This window comes from Neovison vison, chromosome 1 (genome assembly GCF_020171115.1).
Source record: "Neovison vison isolate M4711 chromosome 1, ASM_NN_V1, whole genome shotgun sequence".
In the NCBI taxonomy this organism is placed as follows: domain Eukaryota; kingdom Metazoa; phylum Chordata; class Mammalia; order Carnivora; family Mustelidae; genus Neogale; species Neogale vison.
In genome coordinates this window covers 157,108,126-157,129,569 of record NC_058091.1, presented here as the reverse complement: position 1 = coordinate 157,129,569, position 21,444 = coordinate 157,108,126, and the positions used below count along the sequence as shown (strand labels likewise).

Genomic DNA, 21,444 nt, shown 5'->3' with positions numbered 1-21,444 from the left:
GTGGGAATTGGGGCGGCGAGGGACAGGGGCTTAAGTCCCCAGTCCCAGACGGCCTCCCCGGTGGGGAGGCAGAGAGAGTGTGGAGGAGAAACCCGCTCCTGGTCCCTAAGCCGCCAGCGCACCCCAGAGTGCCTGGGTTCCGGCTCCTGTGAGGGGATGGGAGCTGCGCTGGTCTGCAGATTGCGCGCTAGCCCTACAACAACGCTTGAGATACACTCGCACATCCCTCGAGCTCCTCTGGGTTAATGAGGCCCGGCAGGCACTCCTTGACCCGCGCCATTGTTTCAAAGCCTAAGCCGCCACGTGCGCGAAACTCTTGCCTGGACAGAGGCACTCAAAACCCAAGCCTGCGGCTTATGGACCAGCGCCCCGTTCTCAGTGCCCCAGACGCGCGCCCGACCCACAGCCGCCTCTGAAAAGAGGTGCGGGCAAGCCGGGCACTCCCAGCCTGGGCCGGCGGCAAAATCTCAGTGTGCGATCGCTGCTTGGAACCTCTCTGGCGGTCGGGAGCTCCCCGAAAGCCGCCACTGCCTTGGCTTTGGGGACGAGCAAAGATCCTGCGCCCCCAGGGTCTGCAACTTGGGACCTGCGCTGCCAGCGGACAAGGGGGAATTTATTCAGCTTCTGCACCCACACTGAGGCTTCTCTCTGAGAGGGAGATCAGGGTGTGGTTTGATTTCTTCTAATACTACAAAAACCATCAAAGGAGGTCAAGGTGAGAGGAAAAAAAGTGAACAAGCAAAAAAACCACCAGAGAACAAAAGCCTGAAAAAAACCAGTTTCCCCAGAGCCCATCCCCTTGAGCGGGGCGGGGGGACTCAGCTCAGGAAACATCATTGACTGACAACCCACGTGGCAGGCCCCTCCCACAGAAAACAAACCAAGAAAGAAAAAAAAAAAACAGGACTACAAGAGAACCACCACTACTTCATAGGAAAACTTGTATTATTCAATCGTTTCCACTATTCCGGTTCATATATATATATATATATATATATATATATATATATATATATTTTACACATAGGTAATTTTTTCAACCTATTTACCATCACAGCGAGCTGTACAGTACATCAAATTCCACAATACCTTTCTAACCTGAACTTTTTCATATATACAACTTTTTTTTCTTTTGCATTTTTATTTTTTGAATTCCTTTTTTTAAAATTTTAGTTTAGTTTAGTCTAGTATATTCCTTTTTATTTTTATCCTCTAATATTCATATAGAGTTAACTTCAAAGTAATCCCCTTTCCCCAATCAATACTACTCCTATAGGTAAACCAGTTTTTAATCCCCTTTATCTTAGGAAAGTTGTGTCCTTTAACAAAGATATCAAGATACATCCAGGAAGAATCAAAACAGCCTTCCTCGCACACACTGAGAATTTTAAGAAATCTCCCATCTTCTTCCACCAGTGTTTCTGTGTTTTTTGAGTTTGTCCTGATAGCATATAAATTTTACACTTGTGGTTCTTTTTGACGAGGTTCTTTCTTTATTTGCATATATATGTATTTTTTTCATTCTCTTGCCATATAATTGTATCAGTCTTTTTATCTCTTTTTTTTGTCTACTTCATAAATCTTACCTTGGGGCCCATCTGGGCTGAACCTTCTCTTTCATCTTCCCTTTCTTTCCTGTCTCTCTCTGTCTCTTTTTTCTTTTTCTTCTTTTCCTTCTCTTTTGTCTCTCGTTTGGGTGGGGAATCCTGATTGCTCAGAAGTGTTCCAGGGTGCACCTTGACTGCACCAGAGTTGATACATCCAGCTACATCAGTTCAGTCTTCTCCCACCAAAATGACTAGGAGGTGGTATGCCAAACAGAATAAAAATACAGAGGATGGACCTTCTGCAACAGAGCTAATGACTATCAACATAGACAATATGTCAGAAGGAGAATTCAGGCTAACAATTATCCAGGCAATAGCTAGGTTGGAGAAAGCCATGGATGACCAAACAGAATTGATTAGGGTCGAACTGAAAGCGACCAGACAGGATGTTCACAATGTGAGGGCAGAGCTTAAAGCTACCAGGGAGGTGGTCTACAATGCTCTCAATGAGTTCCAATCTAATCTAAACTCTCTCAAAGCTAGGGTAACTGAGACAGAAGATAGAATTAGTGATCTGGAAGACAAATAGATAGAGAGAAAGGATCAGGAGGAAGCCTGGAACAAACAACTTGGATCCCACGAAAGTAGAATCAGGGAAATAAATAATGCCATGAAGCATTCCAACATCAGAATTATTGGAATTACTGAAGGGGAGGAGACAGAAAGAATTCTAGAAGATATCGTGGAACAATTCCTTCATGAAAATTTTCTGAATCCCGCGAATGAAACCAGCGTTCATGTACTAGTGGCTGAACGGTCTCCGCCCGTGATTATACACTACAAAAAAAATCACGACACCTGATAGTCAAATTGAGGAATTATAATTGTAGGTATAATCTCTTGAAAGACACCAGGGCAAAGAGGCTCCTTTCTTACTGAGGGAAGCCCATCAGAATACCGTCAAACCTGTCCACAGAGACCTGGCAAGCCAGAAGAGGCTGGCAAGATATATTCAGGGCACTAAATGAGAAGAACATGCAGCCAAGAATACTTTATCCAGCAAGACTGACATTCAAAATGGATGGAGAGATAAAGAGTTTCCAAGACCGGCAAGGCTTAAAATACTATGCAACCACCAAGCCAATACGACAGGAAATATTAAGGGGGGTTCTATAAAAGAGGAAAAATCCCAAGAATAGCATTGAACAGAAATATAAAGACAGTCTACAGAAAGAAAGATTTCAAAGGTAACTCGATGTCAATAAAAACGTATCTATCATTAATCACTCTCAATGTGAATGGCCTAAATGCACCCATAAAACGGCACAGGGTTGCAGATTGGATAAAATTTCAGGACCCATCCATATGGTGTCTACAAGAGACCCATTTTGAACCTAAAGATACACGCAGACTGAAAGTGAAGGGGTGGAGAAGCATCTTTCATGCCAATGGAACTCAAAAGAAGGCTGGGATAGCGATTCTCATGTCAGATAAATTAGACTTCAAACTAAAGACTGTAGTCAGAGATACAGAAGGACACTACATAATCCTTAAAGGGACTACCCACCAAGATGATCTAACAATTGTAAATATCTATGCTCCCAATATGGGAGCAGCCAATTATTTAAGAAAACTGTTAATCAAGATAAAGAGTCATATTGATATGAATACACTAATCGTAGGAGATCTTAACACACCTCTTTCAGAATTAGACAGATCATTGAAGCAGAAAATCAATAAAGAAACAAGAGCATTGAATGACACATTGGACCAGATGGACCTCATAGATATATACAGAATATTCCACCCTAAAACAGCAGAATACTCATTCTTCTCAAGTACACACGGAACCTTCTCCAGAATGGACCACATACTGGGACACAAATCAGGACTCATCCGATACCTAAAGACTGAGATGATTCCCTGCATGTTCTCAGATCACAATGCTTTGAAACTGGAGCTCAATCACAAGGAAAAGTTCTGAAGGAACTCAAACACCTGGAAGCTAAAGACCACTTTGCTTAAGAATGCTTGGATCAACCAGGAGATCAAAGAAGAACTGAAACAATTCATGGAAACCAATGAGAATGAAGACACTTTGGTCCAAAACATATGGGATACAGCAAAGGCGGTCCTAAGGGGAAAATATATAGCCATCCAAGCCTTGCTCAAAAACATGGAAAAATCCAGAACACACCAGCTGTCTCTACACCTTAAAGAACTGGAGGATCAACAACAAATCAAACCAACTCTATACATAAGAAGGGAAATCATCAAGATTAGAGCTGAGATCAATGAGGGAGAAACCAGAGATACAGTAGAACGTATCAATGAAACTAGAAGCTGGTTTTTTGAAAGAATCAATAAGTTTGATAAGCCACTGGCTACACTAATTCCAAAAGAAAAGAGAGAAATCCCAAATTCATAAAATTATGAATGAAAAGGGAGAGATCACAATAACACCAAAAAAGTAGAAACAATCTTCAGAAGTTTTTACGAACAGTTATATGCCAATAAGCTTAGCAACCTAGATGAAATGGATGCATTCCTGGAAAACTATAAACTCCCAACTTTGAACCAGGAAGAAATCGACAACCTGAATAGACTGATATCTAATAACGAGATTGAAGCAGTGATCAAAAACCTCCCAAAAAACAAGAGCCCAGGACCTGACTGATTCCCTGGGGAATTCTACCAAACCTTCCAAGAAGAAATAACACCTATTCTCCTGAAGCTGTTTCAAAAAATTGAAGCAGAAGGAAAACTTCCAGACTCTTTCTATGAAGCCAGCATTACCCTGATCCCCAAACCAGGTAAGGACCCTACCAAAAAGGAGAATTTCAGACCAATATCACTGATGAATATGGATGCTAAGATTCTCAACAAGATCCTAGCCAAAAGGATCCAACAGCACATTCAAAAGATTATCCACCATGATCAGGTGGGATTCATCCCTGGGCTACAAGGATGGTTCAACATTCACAAATCAATCAATGTGATACAACAAATTAATATGAGAAGAGAGAAGAACCACATGGTCCTCTCAATTGATGCAGAAAAAGCATTTGACAACATCCAACATCCATTCCTGATTAAAACGCTTCAAAGTATAGGGATAGAGGGAACATTCCTGAACCTCATCAAATCTATCTATGAAAGACCCACAGCAAATATCATCCTCAATGGGAAAAAGCTTGCAGCCTTCCCATTGAGATCCGGAACAAGACAAGGAAGCCCACTTTCACCACTCTTGTTCAACATAGTATTAGAAGTCCTAGCAACAGCAATCAGACAACAAAGAGAAATAAAAGGCATCCAAATTGGTAATGAAGAAGTAAAACTCTCTCTCTTCGCAGATGACATGATTCTTTATATGGAAACCCAAAAGACTCCACCCCCAAACTGCTAGAACTCATACAGCAATTCAGCAACGTGGCATGATACAAAGTCAATGTGCAGAAATCAGTGGCTTTCTTATACACTAACAATGAAAATACAGAAAGGGAAATTAGAGAGTTTATTCCATTTACTATAGCACCAAGAACCATAAGATACCTTGGAATAAACTTAACTAAAGAGGTAAAGGATCTGTACTTGAGGAACTACAGAACACTCATGAAAGAAATTGAAGAAGACACAAATAGATGGAAGACCATTCCATGCTCTTGGATCGGAAGAATAAACATTGTTAAAATGTCTATACTGCCTAGAGAAATCTATACTTTTAATGCCATTCCGATCAAAATTCCACCGGCATTCTTCAAAGAGCTGGAGCAAATAATCCTAAAATTTGTATGGAATCAGAAGAGACACCGAATCGCTAAGGAAATGTTGAAAAACAAAATTAAAGCTGGCGGCATCACCTTACCTGATTTCAAGCTTTATTACAAAGGTGTGATCACCAAGACAGCATGGTACTGGCATCAAAACAGACACATAGACCAGTGGAACAGAGTAGAGAGCCCAGATATGGACCCTCAACTCTATGGTCAGTTAATCTTTGACAAAACAGGAAAAATTATACAGTGGAAAAAAGACAGTCTCTTCAGAATCTTAGAGGAGAACATAGGCAGTAATCTCTTTGGTATCAACCACAGCAACTTCTTTCAAGATACGTCTCCAAAAGCAAGGAAACAAAAGCGAAAATAAACTTCTGGGACTTCATCAAAATCAAATCTTCTGCACAGCAAAGGAAACAGTCAAAAAAACAAAGAGGCAACCCATGGAATGGGAGAAGATATTTTCAAATGGCAGTACAGACAAAAGGTTGATATCCAGGATCTATAATGAACTCCTCAAACTCAACCCACATGAAACAGACAAACACATCAAAAAATGGGCAGAAGATATGAACAGACACTTCTCCAATCAAGACATACAAATGGCTATCAGAGACATGAAAAGTTGCTCATCATCATTAGCCCTCAGGGAGATTCAAATTAAAACCACATTGAGATATCACCTTACACCAGTTAGAATGGCCAAAATTAACAAAACAGGAAACAACATGAGTTGGAGCGGATGTGGAGAAAGGAGAACCCTCTTACACTGTTGGTGGGAATGCAAGTTGGTGCAGCCTCTTTGGAGAACAGTGTGGAGATTCCTCAAGAAATTAAAAATAGAACTTCCCTATGACCTTGCAATTGCACTCCTGGGTATTTACCCCAAAGATACAGATGTCGTGAAAAGAAGGGCCATCTGTACCCCAATGTTTATAGCAGCGATGGCCACAGTCGCCAAACTATGGAAAGAACCAAGATGCCCTTCAACGGATGAATGGATAAGGAAGATGTGGTCCATATACACTATGGAGTATTATGCCTCCATCAGAAAGGATGAATACCCAACTTTTGTAGCAACATGGACGGGACTGAAAGATATTATGCTGAGTGAAATAAGTCAAGCAGAGAGAGTCAATTATCATATGGTTTCACTTATTTGTGGAGCATAACCAATAGCATGGAGGACAAGGGGCGTTAGAGAGTAGTAGGGAATTTCGGTAAATTGGAAGGGGAGGTGAACCATGAGAGACTATGGACTCTGAAAAACAGTCTGAGGGGTTTGAAGTGGCGGGGGAGTGGGAGGTTGGGGTACCAGGTGGTGGGTATTATAGAGGGCACGGCTTGCATGGAGCAGTGGGTGTGGTGAAAAAATAATGAATAATGTTTTTCTGAAAATAAATAAATTGGGAAAAAAATTACAGACGCAATGATCAGAAATATATAAATAAAAAGATTGGGAATGTTTAAAAAAATTATAGGGGATTTTAGTAAGATGGAAAAGTCAAGAAATTTTTGAAAACATAAAACAGTTCATTCACAAAAATTCATTCTACCATATTACTAAGACCTCTTAGAATAGTAATCAAGACTTTGCATAATAAGAGCATTGATAACTAAATAGATCAGCAGAAGGAAGAAAAAAACTTAGACACAACAACATGCATCTATGATATGTTACAAGTGTACAATGGAGATCAATAAGTGATTTTTTTTTCCTTTGAATGAATATTTCTAGTCCCACTGGATATATAAATAAAAATAAAGTTGCTATAAAGTTTGTTTGGAATGATGAAATGGATGGAGATATTGGTTGCACTATATTGTGATTATTTTTAGTATCACTAAATTATACACTTATAAATGCACATTTCTTATTTATATATACTTTATCTCAAAATTTCATTTTGTATATTTTACCTCCATAAAAATAAAATTGCACGGCTATCAATACAATGCCTAAAATACCCTATATAGCTACAAATCTGAGAGAAAATGCAAGAAATACAACAAATTTTAGAATTTATTATTACATTTTATTTATCAAGTAAGATTTTTTAAAAAAAATAAATAAAATGAGATTGAGACATTTAATGACAGAACAATCAAGAAATTCTGCTCATTAAAAAAGTTAAAGAAAAGCTATTTGACTTGATATTTATAAAATAAATACACAACAAATGACTTGTATCCAGCATACAAAAACACATCCTAGAAATCAATACAAACATTAAATCCATGGAAGTATGTTCCAAATAATTAAATGTGTACTTTGGAAAAGAAACCAATCAATAAAATAAAGGTCTTCAAGGGAAATATAATTTAAAATAAGAACATGGTTTCAGTGCTCGCTTCGGCAGCACATATACTAAAATTGGAATGATACAGAGAAGATTAGCATGGCCCCTGCGCAAGGATGATACGCAAATTCGTGAAGCGTTCCATATTTTTCAGTAATCTCTTTGATATCAGCCATAGCAACTTCTTTCAAGATACGTCTCCAAAGGCACAGGAAACAAAAGTGAAAATAAACTTCTGGGACTTCATCAAATCAAAAGCTTCTGCACAGCAAAGGAAACAGTCAAAAAAACAAAGAGGCAACCCACGGAATGGGAGAAGATATTTGCAAATGACAGTACAGACAAAAGGTTGATATCCAGGATCTATAATGAAATCCTCAAACTCAACCCACACGAAACAGACAAACACATCAAAAAATGGGCAGAAGATATGAACAGACACTTCTCCAATCAAGACATACAAATGGCTATCAGAGACATGAAAAGTTGCTCATCATCATTAGCCCTCAGGGAGATTCAAATTAAAACCACATTGAGATATCACCTTACACCAGTTAGAATGGCCAAAATTAACAAAACAGGAAACAACATGTGTTGGAGAGGATGTGGAGAAAGGAGAACCCTCTTACACTGTTGGTGGGAATGCAAGTTGGTGCAGCCTCTTTGGAGAACAGTGTGGAGATTCCTCAAGAAATTAAAAATAGAGCTTCCCTACGACCCTGCAATTGCACTCCTGGGTATTTACCCCAAAGACACAGATGTCATGAAAAGAAGGGCCATCTGTACCCCAATGTTTATAGCAGCGATGGCCACAGTCGCCAAACTATGGAAAGAACCAAGATGCCCTTCAACGGATGAATGGATAAGGAAGATGTGGTCCATATACACTATGGAGTATTATGCCTCCATCAGAAAGATTGAATACCCAACTTTTGTAGCAACATGGACGGGACTGGAAGAGATTATGCTGAGTGTAATAAGTCAAGCAGAGAGAGTCAATTATCATATGGTTTCACTTATTTGTGGAGCATAACATATATCATGGAGGACAAGGGGCGTTAGAGAGGAGTAGGTAATTTGGGTAAATTGGAAGGGGAGGTGAACCATGAGAGACTATGGACTCTGAAAAACAGTCTGAGGGGTTTGAAGTGACGGGGGTGTGGGAGGTAGGGGTACCAGGTGTTGGGTATTATAGAGGGCACGGCTTGCATGGAGCACTGGGTGTGGTGAAAAAATAATGAATAATGTTTTTCTGAAAATAAATAAATTGGAAAAAAAATGAATAATGTTTTTCTGAAAATAAATAAATTACAAAAAAATAAAGATAATGCACAAGGGTGCAGTTTTCAGTTAACCTGAAGCAAAGTTCTCACTGAGATTCGCTCCTTTGGCACACTGAGTAGTCTTGGCATATCCCCAGCTACTGAGAGCCAGTAAATCAAAGTAAACTGCTTGGAAAATTACAGTGGTTTGAGAGACTACCAAAGTTAGGGCAAGTTTGAATAATAAGATTCACCTTCTACATGAGGCCATTCCTCATAAGACTACGGAAAAGGGCTGCTTTATCTAGCACTCAGAAACAGACACAGATATTAAATAAAAATGAAAAACAATATTAAAAAATAGGTTCCCCCAAAATGAACTTAAAAACCTCAGAAAATACCTTAATGAAATGGAGATAACTAATTAACATGATAAGGGAGTTCATAAAGATGCTCAGAGGCCAGATGAACAATACCTTTGATTCAATGAACTAAAAAATTTGATTCAAGACAAAGTGAGAATTTCAATAAAGAGATAGAGAATATGAAGCAGTACCAAACAGAAATCATAAAGTTGAAGCATAGAATAACTGCACTGAAAGAATACAATAAAGGGTTTCAAGAGCAGTCTAGATGAAGCAGAAGAAAAGAGTAATGAGTTTGAAAACATGACAGTGGTACTCATTCAATCACAGCAGAAAGAGAAAAAAAAAGTTAAGAAAGAGTTAAAATAGCTTAAAGGATTTATGGAACAACATGAATCAATCCAACCTTTACTTTATAGGATTCTCACAAGGAAAGAGAAAGACAAAATAGGCAGAAAACTTATTTGAAGAAATAATATCTTAAACTTCCCAATGTGAGGAAGGAAACTAACATCAAGATTCAGGAAGTTCAGAGTTCTAAATAATATAAACCCAAAAAGGCTCTCACAAAGACATTGTGCTTAAATTTCCAAGAGTTAAAGGCCTAGAATCTTAAAAACAGCAAGAGAAAAACAATTTGTGGTAAGAAAACCCCCAGAAGACTATAGGTTGACTTTTAAGCAGAAACTTGACATGCCCCCCAAAGAGTAGCATAATATATTCAAAGTGCAAGGAAGAAAAGAAAAATTTCCAACAAAAAATACTCTATCCAGAAATGTTGTCCTTCAGAATTGAAGGATATATAAAAAGTATCTTCAGGTGAAAGTGGAAAAAAATTATCACCACTAGACTGGCCTTACAATAAATTATATACAGACTATTTAAGCTGAAAGAAGGATGTTAATTTGTAACAAAAAATTAATCACTTGTAAGTCTAGTATAAAGTTTAAATGAAAAATGTAGCAAGAATAACTAGAACTACATACTTTGTCGAGAAATATGCAAGGTAAAAGGATGTAAAGGGTAACATAAAAAACAAAAAAATATGGGGGAATAAACCAAATATAGATTCAGAATGTATTCAAATTTATGTTATTAACTTATGTAGTCTGTTATACATACAAGTTGTTACAGGTAAGACTCGTTGTAACATCAAAGCAAAATCCTAAAAGATAGAAAGGACTCTAAATATACCACTAAATAAAAATATCAAATCACAAAGAGAGAGCAGAAGAATAAAACAAGAGTTAGAAACTAAAAAAAAAAAAAAAATCCAGAAAACAATTAACAAAAAGGCAGTAAGTAAGGACTTATTAGTGATTATTTAAATGTAAATGGAGTAAATTGGACTTTAGAAAGACAAATAGTGGCTAAATGGGATTAAAAAAAAAGATGCTGTTTATAAGAGTCTTAGAGTGGAAGATACTCCATACAAATGGAAAACAAATGAAAGTTGGGAAATGTTTATAGCAGACAAACAGATTTTGAAACAAGGACTGTAAAAACAGATTTGCCTCTCTGCTAGTGCCTGAACTGTGGTCTGCCCACCCCTTGGGCTCTCTTCGCAGCCCCATGGTTACGGGGGAGAGGTGTTGGGTTGGTCGTGGATGTCGCCTCTCGCTTCTCTCCCTGCTGAGCTACTGGAGCTATGATGAAGTTCTAGAATATAGGTTAGGTTCGGTGGGGTGAGGTCCAAAGCTGATGACAAAGAAACAATACTTGAGACATCTTTGGTGCAAAATGGTGGTTTATTAAAGAAGGGGGACAGGACCCCTGGGCGGGAAGAGCTGCTGCCCTGTGTTGTGAGAGGTAGCAGGTCATGTACCATGGGGGTGGGGAAGTAAGGAAAAGGGAGGTTTCAATAGAACTTTCATATGCTAAAGAAGACCTGCAAGATACTGGATACCCGAGGCCTTGCCTTTACCAAGGTTGTTTTGTCCTCTAGCAAGGTATTAACATTAAGATGGGTGGGAGATTCCTAAAGAATGTCACAAATGTCCCACCCAAGAATGGTGGGTTGGGGCATGGGGGGTGGGAGGGGTTGCAAGGTGTCAGCTTTTGCTTTGTTCTCAGTCAGCGTTCTGTCCCCTCATCACTAGGACTGTCATCTCTGTCCCCCAACACAGTGGGAGCCTCTTGTTTGGGTGGCCACCGGTTGTCCCTAGCCTTTCCCACCCACGGTTACCCATGGTTACTTTGGGGCCCTCCTGATGGTGGCCACAGCCCTGCCACCTGGACCCTGAATTCCGGACCTCTGGGCACTGTCCGACACCCTTTACCTCTCTCACTTTCTAGGGTGAGACGGTCCCAGGCTGACTGCACAGTCTCATGCCCCTGCAGCTCTGTCCAGCTGTAGTCTTGCTCTGATGGGAGGCATCACTTGGGCAGTACAAAAGAAGTGGTGAAAGAAGAGAGTGCGGGCCAGCACAGCTGGACAATTGCCCAGCTGCTTCCATCAGTACCATGGGCACTGGCCAGTCCTGGAGGGCAGGCAGAGCCCCTCAACTGGCCTAGTGCAGCACAGGAAGCCCCACACCAGCTGGCCAATTTAGCTCCTGGTCCAGTCCTGCAGTTGCAACCCAAATTGAGGAAGTGAGCCCTTTCCCTGTGCAGCTGCTGCTGGCCGTGCCCAGCCAACTCTTGTTCAGAAGAGAAGTTTTACGGGGCGCCTGGGTGGCTCGGTGGGTTAAGCCGCTGCCTTCGGCTCAGGTCATGATCTCAGGGTCCTGGGATCGAGTCCCATATCGGGCTCTCTGCTCAGCAGGGAGCCTGCTTCCCTTCCTCTCTCTCTCTGCCTGCCTCGCTGCCTACTTGTGATATCTTTCTCTCTCCTCTGTCAAATAAATAAATCTTAAATAAAAAAGAAGAGAAGTTTTACATTCAAAAACAGGAAAATTGGAGAAAATTGCCATTTCCTATGTCCAGTTTGTTCATGGTATACACTTGTGTGAACAACCAAAGATAAGCAGACAGAAAAGCAAATATAACTTACCACTAGCCAAAATCACTATTCAAAAAGAAGTGAAAATAACTTTCGGGAGGATTCTGCTTCATCTGACAACTCCAGAAGCAGGAAAAAAAAGAAAGCCTTTTTAAAAATACTGAAAACATTAAAAATACACCATTTGAAGAAATCAGCATTTCTAACTGAAGTGAACCAAAAGGAAAATTATGCTGGGGCAAAATTTAATGATCAGCCTTCTCCTAGTGTTCTTCTAAAGGCTCCCAGTCACTGGATAGGAAACACTTTTGGAAATTCCAACCAAAATAGGGAGTTGATGGCTGTACATGATGAGGGAGCAGGAGGCTGGCTGAGGACAAAGCAAAAGCAAAAGCTTTGCACCCCCTCTCCACCCACTCCCTACTGTAATGTGTGTGACATTCCTCAAGCACCCCTGACTGCTCAGTCATGGGCCATCAAACAATGTCGTTCAACAGGTGCAACAATAGCCAGCCATCATTTTATGATGTGCCAAGCTTCATGCCCTCATCTACCCCAACATGCAGTCCCCAGCTGACACGGAGATTCAGGGGATCCTGCATAGGACTAGTGGCCCCATGCAAATTTTGTTAACACCACTGCCCTGCATCCAGCTTCCACAGAAGTCTTGCCTTGTCTGCTTCCTACAGAGAACAAAAATATCCCACAACAAGCAAAAAGTCAGTGCAAAAAAGCAAACTGAAAGTAAAAGGGAATCAAACAAAATAGCACAACATTCACAGCACTTTTGGATATTTTCCAAAAGTGTCGGGTTCTGCCGAAAGGGGGAACTGTACTTCAGGGCAATCCAGTACCTCTTCTTCATAAAATTACTAATTTCAGGAAAATAATACAAAGCTCACTTTCTTTTTTTTTTTGCTTTCTTTTTCAAATTTTTATTTAAATTTTGTTTAAATTCTACTCAGTTAACATACAAGTAACAGTTAACATAAAAGTCAGTTAACATACTAGTAGGATTTAGCAATGCTTCACTTACATATAAAACTAGTGTTCAACACAAGTGCCCTCCTTAATACCCATCCCCCACTTACCCCATCCCTCACTTAGTCCATCACCCACCTGCCTTCCTTCCATCAACACTCAGTTTGGTCACTATAGTTAAGAGAATGTTTCTTGGTTTATTATCTCCTCCACCCCCCCTTTCCTTATATTCATCTGTTTTGTTTCTTAAATTCCACATTATGAGTGGATTGTATGGTATTTTTCTTTCTCTGATTTATTTCACTTATTTATTTTAATATCCACTAGCTCTATCTATGTCCTCACAAATGACAAGATTTCATTCTTTTTGATGGCTGAAATTATATATTATGTATATATGTACATATACAGATGTATACATATGATTATATATATACACACACATATATGTATATGTGTGTATGTATATGTGAGTACTAATGAGTATGTGTGTATGACACATACTCAATAGATGTGGTGTACATCATAGTACATCACACCTTCTTTATCCATTCAAAAGTCAATGGACATCTGACCTCTTTCCGTATTTGACAAAACATGGCATCTAGGGGGTAAGAAGATGGCGGGGACTAGGAAGAGGCGTCTTTTCAGCTGGTAACACAAAGTGAGCTGATTACCTACCAAAGAACTCCGATCACCCATGAAATCAGCCTGAGATCAGAATTATACACGTCTGGATCTCTACAGGGGCAGAAGACGCCAGTGAGCAGGTAAAGCGGAATGGGAACGGCAGACTGATATCAGAAGATAAACAAAAGGGGGAGGGAGCCACCAGAGGCGACCGGTGGGAAAGTAATACCCCAATATGAGCGAGAGTGCCCTGCGTCTGGGGACCAGCATTAACTTGGAGACTGGTTGAAAGCACTCCAAAAGAGCAAAGGATTGTGCGGGGAAATTGTGGGAATCGGGCGGCTAGGGACAGGGGCTTAAGTCCCCGGTCCCAGACGGCCTCCCCAGCGTGGAGGCAGAGAGAGTGAGGCGGAGAAACCAGCTCCTGGTCCCTAAGCTGCCAGTGCGCCCCAGAGAGCATGGGTTCTGGCTCCTGTGAGGGGATGGGAGCTGCGCCGGTCTGCAGAACGCGCACTAGCACTACCACAAAGCTTGAGAGGCACGCGCACGTCCTTCCAGCTCTCCCGGGTTACTAAGGCCCGGGGGCGCTTCTTGACCTGCGCCATTGTTTCAAAGTCTAAGCCGCGCACGCGTGAAACTCTTCCACTGACAGAGGCACGCAAAAACCCAGCCTGGTGCTTACGGACCAGCGCCCCGTTCTTAGTGCCCCAGATGCGCACCCAACCCACAGCCGCCTCTGAAAAGAGGTGCGCACAGGCCGGGCACTCCCAGCCCGGGCTGGCGGCAAAATCTCAGTGTGCGATCGCTCCTTGGAACCTCTTTGGCACTCGGGAGCTCCCAGACAGCCGCCACTGCCTTGGCTTTGGGGACGAGCAAAAGATCCTGCGCCTCCAGGGTCTGCAACTTGGAACCTGTGCTGCCAGTGGCCAAGGGGGAATTTATTCAGCTTCTGCACCCAGACTGAGGCTTCTCTCTGAGACGGAGATCAGGGTACGGTTTGATTTCTTCTAATACTACAAAAACCATCAAAGGCGGTCAAGGTGAGAGGAAAAAAAAGTGAACAAGCAAAAAAAAAAAAAAAAAAACCGCCAGAGAACAAAAGCCAGAAAAAAACCAGTTTCCCCAGAGCCCACCCCTTTGAGGGGGGCGGGGGGATTCAACTCAGGAAACATCATTGACTGACAACCCACGTGGCAGGCCCGTCCCCCAGAAAACAAACCAAGAAAGAAAAAAAAAAAAAAAGGACTACAAGAGAACCACCACTACTTCATAGGAAAACTTGTATTATTCACTCGTTTCCACGATTCTGGTGTGTTCCAGGGTGCACCTTGACTACACCAGAGTTGATACATCCAGCTACACCTGTTCAGTCTTCTCCCACCAAAATGACTAGGAGGAGGAATGCCCAACAGAAGAAAAATACAGAGGATGGACCTTCTGCAACAGAGCTAACGGCTATCAACATAGACAATATGTCGGAAAGAGAATTCAGGCTAACAATTATCCAGGCAATAGCTAGGTTGGAGAAAGCCATGGATGACCAAACAGAATTGATTAGGGCTGAACTGAAAGCGACCAGACAGGATGTTCACAATGTTAGGGCGGAGCTTAAAGCTACCAGGGAGGAGGTCCACAATGCTCTCAATGGGTTCCAATCTAATCTAAACTCTCTCAAAGCTAGGGTAACTGAGACAGAAGATAGAATTAGTGATCTGGAAGACAAACAGATAGAGAGAAAGGATCAGGAGGAAGCCTGGAACAAACAGCTTAGATCCCATGAAAGCAGGATCAGGGAAATAAATGATGCCATAAAGCATTCCAACGTCAGAATTATTGGAATTCCTGAAGGGGAGAAGAAAGAAAGAAGTCTAGAAGATATAGTGGAACAAGTCCTTCATGAAAACTTTCCAAATCTCGTGAATGAAACCAGTGTTCATGTACTAGAGGCTGAACGGTCTCCACCCAAGATTATACATTCCAAAAAAACCTCAAGACACCTGATAGTCAAATTGAGGAATTAAAATTGTAGGTATAATCTCTTGAAAGACACCAGGGCAAAGAGGCTCCTTACTTAGAGAGGGAAGCCCATAGGAATAACGTCAGACCAGTCCACAGAGACCTGGCAAGCCAGAAGAGGCTGGCAAGATATATTCAGGGCACTAAATGAGAAGACCATGCAGCCAAGAATACTTTATCGAGCAAGACTGACATTCAAAATGGATGGAGAGATAAAGAGTTTCCAAGACCGGCAAGGCTTAGAAGACTATGCAACCACGAAGCCGATACTGCAGGTAATATTAAGGGGAGTTCTATAAAAGAGGAAAAATCCCAAGAATAGCATTGAACAGAAATATAGAGACAGTCTACAAAGAGAAAGACTTCAAAGGTAACTCAATGTCAATAAAAACGTATCTATCAATAATCACTCTCAATGTGAATGGCCTAAATGCACCCATAAAATGGCGCAGGGTTGCAGATTGGATAAAACGACAGGACCCATCCATATGGTGTCTACAAGAGACCCATTTTGAACCTAAAGATACACGCAGACTGAAAGTGAAGGGGTGGAGAAGCACCTTTCATGCCAATGGGCCTCAAAAGAAGGCTGGGGTAGTGATTCTCATATCAGATAAATTAGACTTCAAACTAAAGACTGTAGTCAGAGATACAGAAGGACACTACATAATCCTTAAAGGGACTATCCACCAAGATGATCTAACAATTGTAAATATTTATGCGCCCAATATGGGACCAGCCAATTACATAAGAAAACTGTTAATCAAGATAAAGAGTCATATTGATATGAATACACTAAACATAGGAGATCTTAACACAACTCTTTCAGAATTAGACAGATCATCGAAGCAGAAAATCAATAAAGAAACAAGAGCATTGAATGACACATTGGACCAGATGGACCTCATAGATATATACAGAACATTCCACCCTAAAACAGCAGAATACTCATTCTTCTCAAGTGCACACGGAACCTTCTCCAGAATAGACACATACTTGGTCACAAATCAGGACTCAACCAATACTAAAAGACTGAGATGATTCCCTGCATATTCTCAGATCACAATTCTTTGAAACTGGAGCTCAATCACAAGGTAAAGTTCCGAAGGAACTCAAACACCTGGAAGCTAAAGATCGCCTTGCTTAAGAATGCTTGGATCAACCAGGAGATCAAAGAAGAACTGAAACAATTCATGGAAACCAATGTGAATGAAGACACTTTGGTCCAAAACCTATGGGATACAGCAAAGGCGGTCCTAAGGGGAAAATATATAGCCATCCAAGCCTCGCTCAAAAAAATGGAAAAATCCAGAACACAGCAACCTTCTCTACACCTTAAAGAACTGGAGGATCAACAACAAATCAAACCAACTCCACAAATAAGAAGGGAAATCATCAAGATTAGAGCTGAGATCAATGAGGGAGAAACCAGAGATACAGTAGAACGTATCAATGAAACTAGAAGCTGGTTTTTTGAAAGAATCAATAAGATCGATAAGTCACTGGCTACACTAATCTGAAAGAAAAGAGAGAAAGCCCAAATTCATAAAATTATGAATGAAAAGGGAGAGATCACAACTAACACCAAGGAAGTAGAAACAAACTTCAAAAGTTTTTACGAACAGTTATATGCCAATAAGCTTAGCAACCTAGATAAAATGGATGCATTCCTGGAATAATATAAACTACCAACATTGGGCCAGGAAGAAATCGACAACCTGAAGAGACCGATATCTAATAACGAGATTTAAGCAGTGATCAAAAATCTCCCAAAAAACAAGAGCCCAGGACCTGACTGATTCCCTGGGGAATTCTACCAAACCTTCCAAGAAGAAATAACACCTATTCTCCTGAAGCTGTTTCAAAAAATTGAAGCAGAAGGAAAACTTCCAGACTCTTTCTATGAAGCCAGCATTACCCTGATCCCCAAACCAGGCAAGGACCCTACCAAAAAGGAGAATTTCAGACCAATATCACTGATGAATATGGATGCTAAGATGCTCAACAAGATCCTAGCCAACAGGATCCATCTGCACATTCAAAAGATTATCCACCATGATCAGGTGGGATTCATCCCTGGGCTACAAGGATGGTTCAACATTCACAAATCAATCAATGTGATACAACAAATTAATATGAGAAGAGAGAAGAACCACATGGTCCTCTCAATTGATGCAGAAAAAGCATTTGACAAAATCCAAGATCCGTTCCTGATTAAAACGCTTCAAAGTATAGGGATAGAGGGAACATTCCTGAACCTCATCAAATCTATCTATGAAAGACCCACAGCAAATATCATCCTCAATGGGAAAAAGCTTGCAGCCTTCCCATTGAGATCAGGAACAAGACAAGGATGTCCACTTTCACCACTCTTGTTCAACATAGTATTAGAAGTCCTAGCAACAGCAATCAGACAACAGAGAGAAATAAAAGGCATCCAAATTGGTAATGAAGAAGTAAAACGCTCTCTCTTCGCAGATGACATGATTCTTTATATGGAAAACCCAAAAGACTCCACCCCATACTACTGGAACTCATACAGCAATTCAGCAGCGTGGCAGGATACAAAGTCAATGTGCAGAAATCAGTGGCTTTCTTATACACTAACAATGAAAATACAGAAAGGGAAATTAGAGAATTGATTCCATTTACTATAGCACCAAGAACCATAAGATACCTTGGAATAAACCTAACTAAAGAGGTAAAGGATCTGTACTTGAGGAAGTTAGAACACTCATGAAAGAAATTGAAGAAGACACAAATAGATGGAAGACCATTCCATGCTCTTGGATCGGAAGAATAAACATTGTTAAAATGTCTATACTGCCTAGAGCAATCTATACTTTTAATGCCATTCCGATCAAAATTACACCGGCATTCTTCAAAGAGCTGGAGCAAATAATCCTAAAATTTGTATGGAATCAGAAGAGACCCCGAATCGCTAAGGAAATGTTGAAAAACAAAAATAAAGCTGGCGGCATCACCTTACCTGATTTCAAGCTTTATTACAAAGCTGTGATCACCAAGACAGCATGGTACTGGCATAAAAACAGACACATAGACCAGTGGAACAGAGTAGACAGCCCAGATATGGACCCTCAACGCTATGGTCAGTTAATCTTTGACAAAACAGGAAAAAATATACAGTGGAAAAAAGACAGTCTCTTCAATAAATGGTGCTGGAGAAGAATGAAACTCGACCATTCTCTTACACCGTACACAAAGATCAACTCAAAATGGATAAAAGACCTCAACCTGAGACAGGAATCCATCAGAATCTTAGAGGAGTACATAGGCAGTAATATCTTTGATATCATCCACAGCAACTTCTTTCAAGATACGTCTCCAAAGGCAAAGGAAAGAAAAGCGAAAATAAACTTCTGGGACTTCATCAAAATTAAAAGCTTCTGCAAAGCAAAGGAAACAAAGAGGCAACCCACGGAATGGGAGAAGATATTTGAAAATGGCAGTACAGACAAAAGGTTGATATCCAGGATCTATAATGAACTCCTCAAACTCAACACACACGAAACAGGCAAACACATCAAAAATGGGCAGAAGATATGAACAGACACTTCTCCAATGAAGACATACAAATGGCTTTCAGACACATGAAAAAATGTTCATCTTCACGAGCAATCAGGGAGATTCAAATTAAAACAACATTGAGATATCACTTTACACCAGTTAGAATGGCCAGAATTAACAAAACAGGAAACAACATGTGTTGGGGAGGATGTGGAGAAAGGGGAACCCTCTTCCACGGTTGGTGGGAATGCAAGTTGGTGCAGCCTCTTTGGAGAACAGTGTGGAGATTCCTCAAGAAATTAAAAATAGAGCTTCCCTATGACCCTGCAATTGCACTCCTGGGTATTTACCCCAAAGACTCAGATGTCGTGAAAAGAAGGGCCATCTGTACCCCAATGTTTATAGCAGCAATGGCCATAGTCGCCAAACTATGGAAAGAACCAAGATGCCCTTCAACGGATGAATGGATAAGGAAGATATGGTCCATATACACTATGGAGTATTATGCCTCCATAAGAAAGGATGAATACCCAACTTTTGTAGCAACATGGATGGGACTGAAAGAGATTATGCTGAGTGAAATAAGTCAAGCAGAGAGAGTCAATTATCATATGGTTTCACTTATTTGTGGAGCATAACAAATATCATGGAGGACAAGGGGCGTTAGAGAGGAGTAGGGAATTGGGGTAAATTGGAAGGGGAGGTGAACCATGAGAGACTATGGACTCTGAAAAACAGTCTGAGGGGTTTGAAGTGGCGGGGGGGGTGGGAGGTTGGGGTACCAGGTGGTGGGTATTATAGAGGGCATGGCTTGCATGGAGCACTGGGTGTGGTGAAAAAATAATGAATACTGTTTTTCTGAAAATAAATAAATTGGAATAAAAAAACATGGCATCTACTCTTGGTAAAAACTTCAACAAAGCAGGAATAGAGGAACATACCTCAGCATCACAAAGGTGATATATGGAAGACCCACAGGTAATAAGATCCTTGATGGGTAAAACAGAGCTTTTCCTCTATGGTCAGGAACAAGACAGAAATGTCCATTTTTACCACAGTTATTTAACAGCAGAAACTCTAGTCTCAGCAATCAAACAACAAAAAGAAATAAAAGACATCAAAACTGGCAAAAAAGAAGTCAACCTTTCAGTCAAAACCTGAAAGACTCCATCAAAAAATTACTAGAACTAACACATGAATTCAGCATAGTATAAATATAAAATCAACACTGAATTTCTGCCTGCTGAAACACACAAAGGCAAAAATTTAAGCAGACAGAGAAATTTACACCAATTAAAAGAACAGGAGAAGGCCACAGCCAGAAATCTAAGTGAAACAGATATAAGCCACATGCCTGATAGATAATTTAAAGCAATGATCTTAAGGATACTCACTAGACTTAAGACAAGAGTAGAAGACCTAAGTGACACTTAACACAAAGATATCAATAACATGACATATATAAAGTGCACAATAAATGATATGAGAAACCCACTTGATGGAATGATGAGCAGTCTGGAAGAAGCAGAGTAGTGAATAAGTGACCTAGAAAACAGATTAATGGAAAATAAACAAGCTGAATAAAAGAGAGAGGAAAGAATTAAGCAGAATGAGAGAAGACTTAGGGAGCTCAGTGACTCAGATATAATAACATTCATATTCTAGGAATCATAGAAGGAGAGAAAAGAGCAGAACATTTATTTGAAAAAAATAATAGGTGAAAACATCCCGTATCTGGGGAAGGAAGCAGACATCCAGAACTAGGAGGCACAGAGAATTTCAGCCAAAATTAACAATACCAAAAAAAAAAAAAACCACCAAGACATATTGTAATTAAATTTGACAAATATATTGATGTAGGAAAAAAATCTTAAAAGCAGCTGGAGTTGTGTAGTAGTTACGGCAGAGTAATAGGGGAGTAATAAGTAATGAGTAATGGTAATAAGTAATGGCTTATATCTGTTTCACTTAGATTTCTGGCTGTGGCCTTCTCCTGTTCTTTGGACTTAGGGAACTATGCTTGTCTTTTCCCTTGAACACAGCTAGATAATATCAAGTCACTCTGAGAACCCCAAGAAGTTGATCTGAGACATGA

At 40.5% G+C, this 21,444-nt stretch overlaps 1 non-coding gene and 1 pseudogene across 1 annotated transcript; both read left to right on the top strand.

The window, feature by feature from the left end:
• The first annotated feature begins 7,670 nt into the window (after positions 1-7,670).
• On the top strand, positions 7,671-7,777 carry LOC122897536. Its single transcript, XR_006382545.1, has one exon. It is a non-coding gene; the product is annotated as a U6 spliceosomal RNA (small nuclear RNA).
• Positions 7,778-11,127: 3,350 nt separating this feature from the next.
• Positions 11,128-21,444, top strand: part of LOC122911709 — an 84,855-nt pseudogene continuing 74,538 nt past the window's right edge.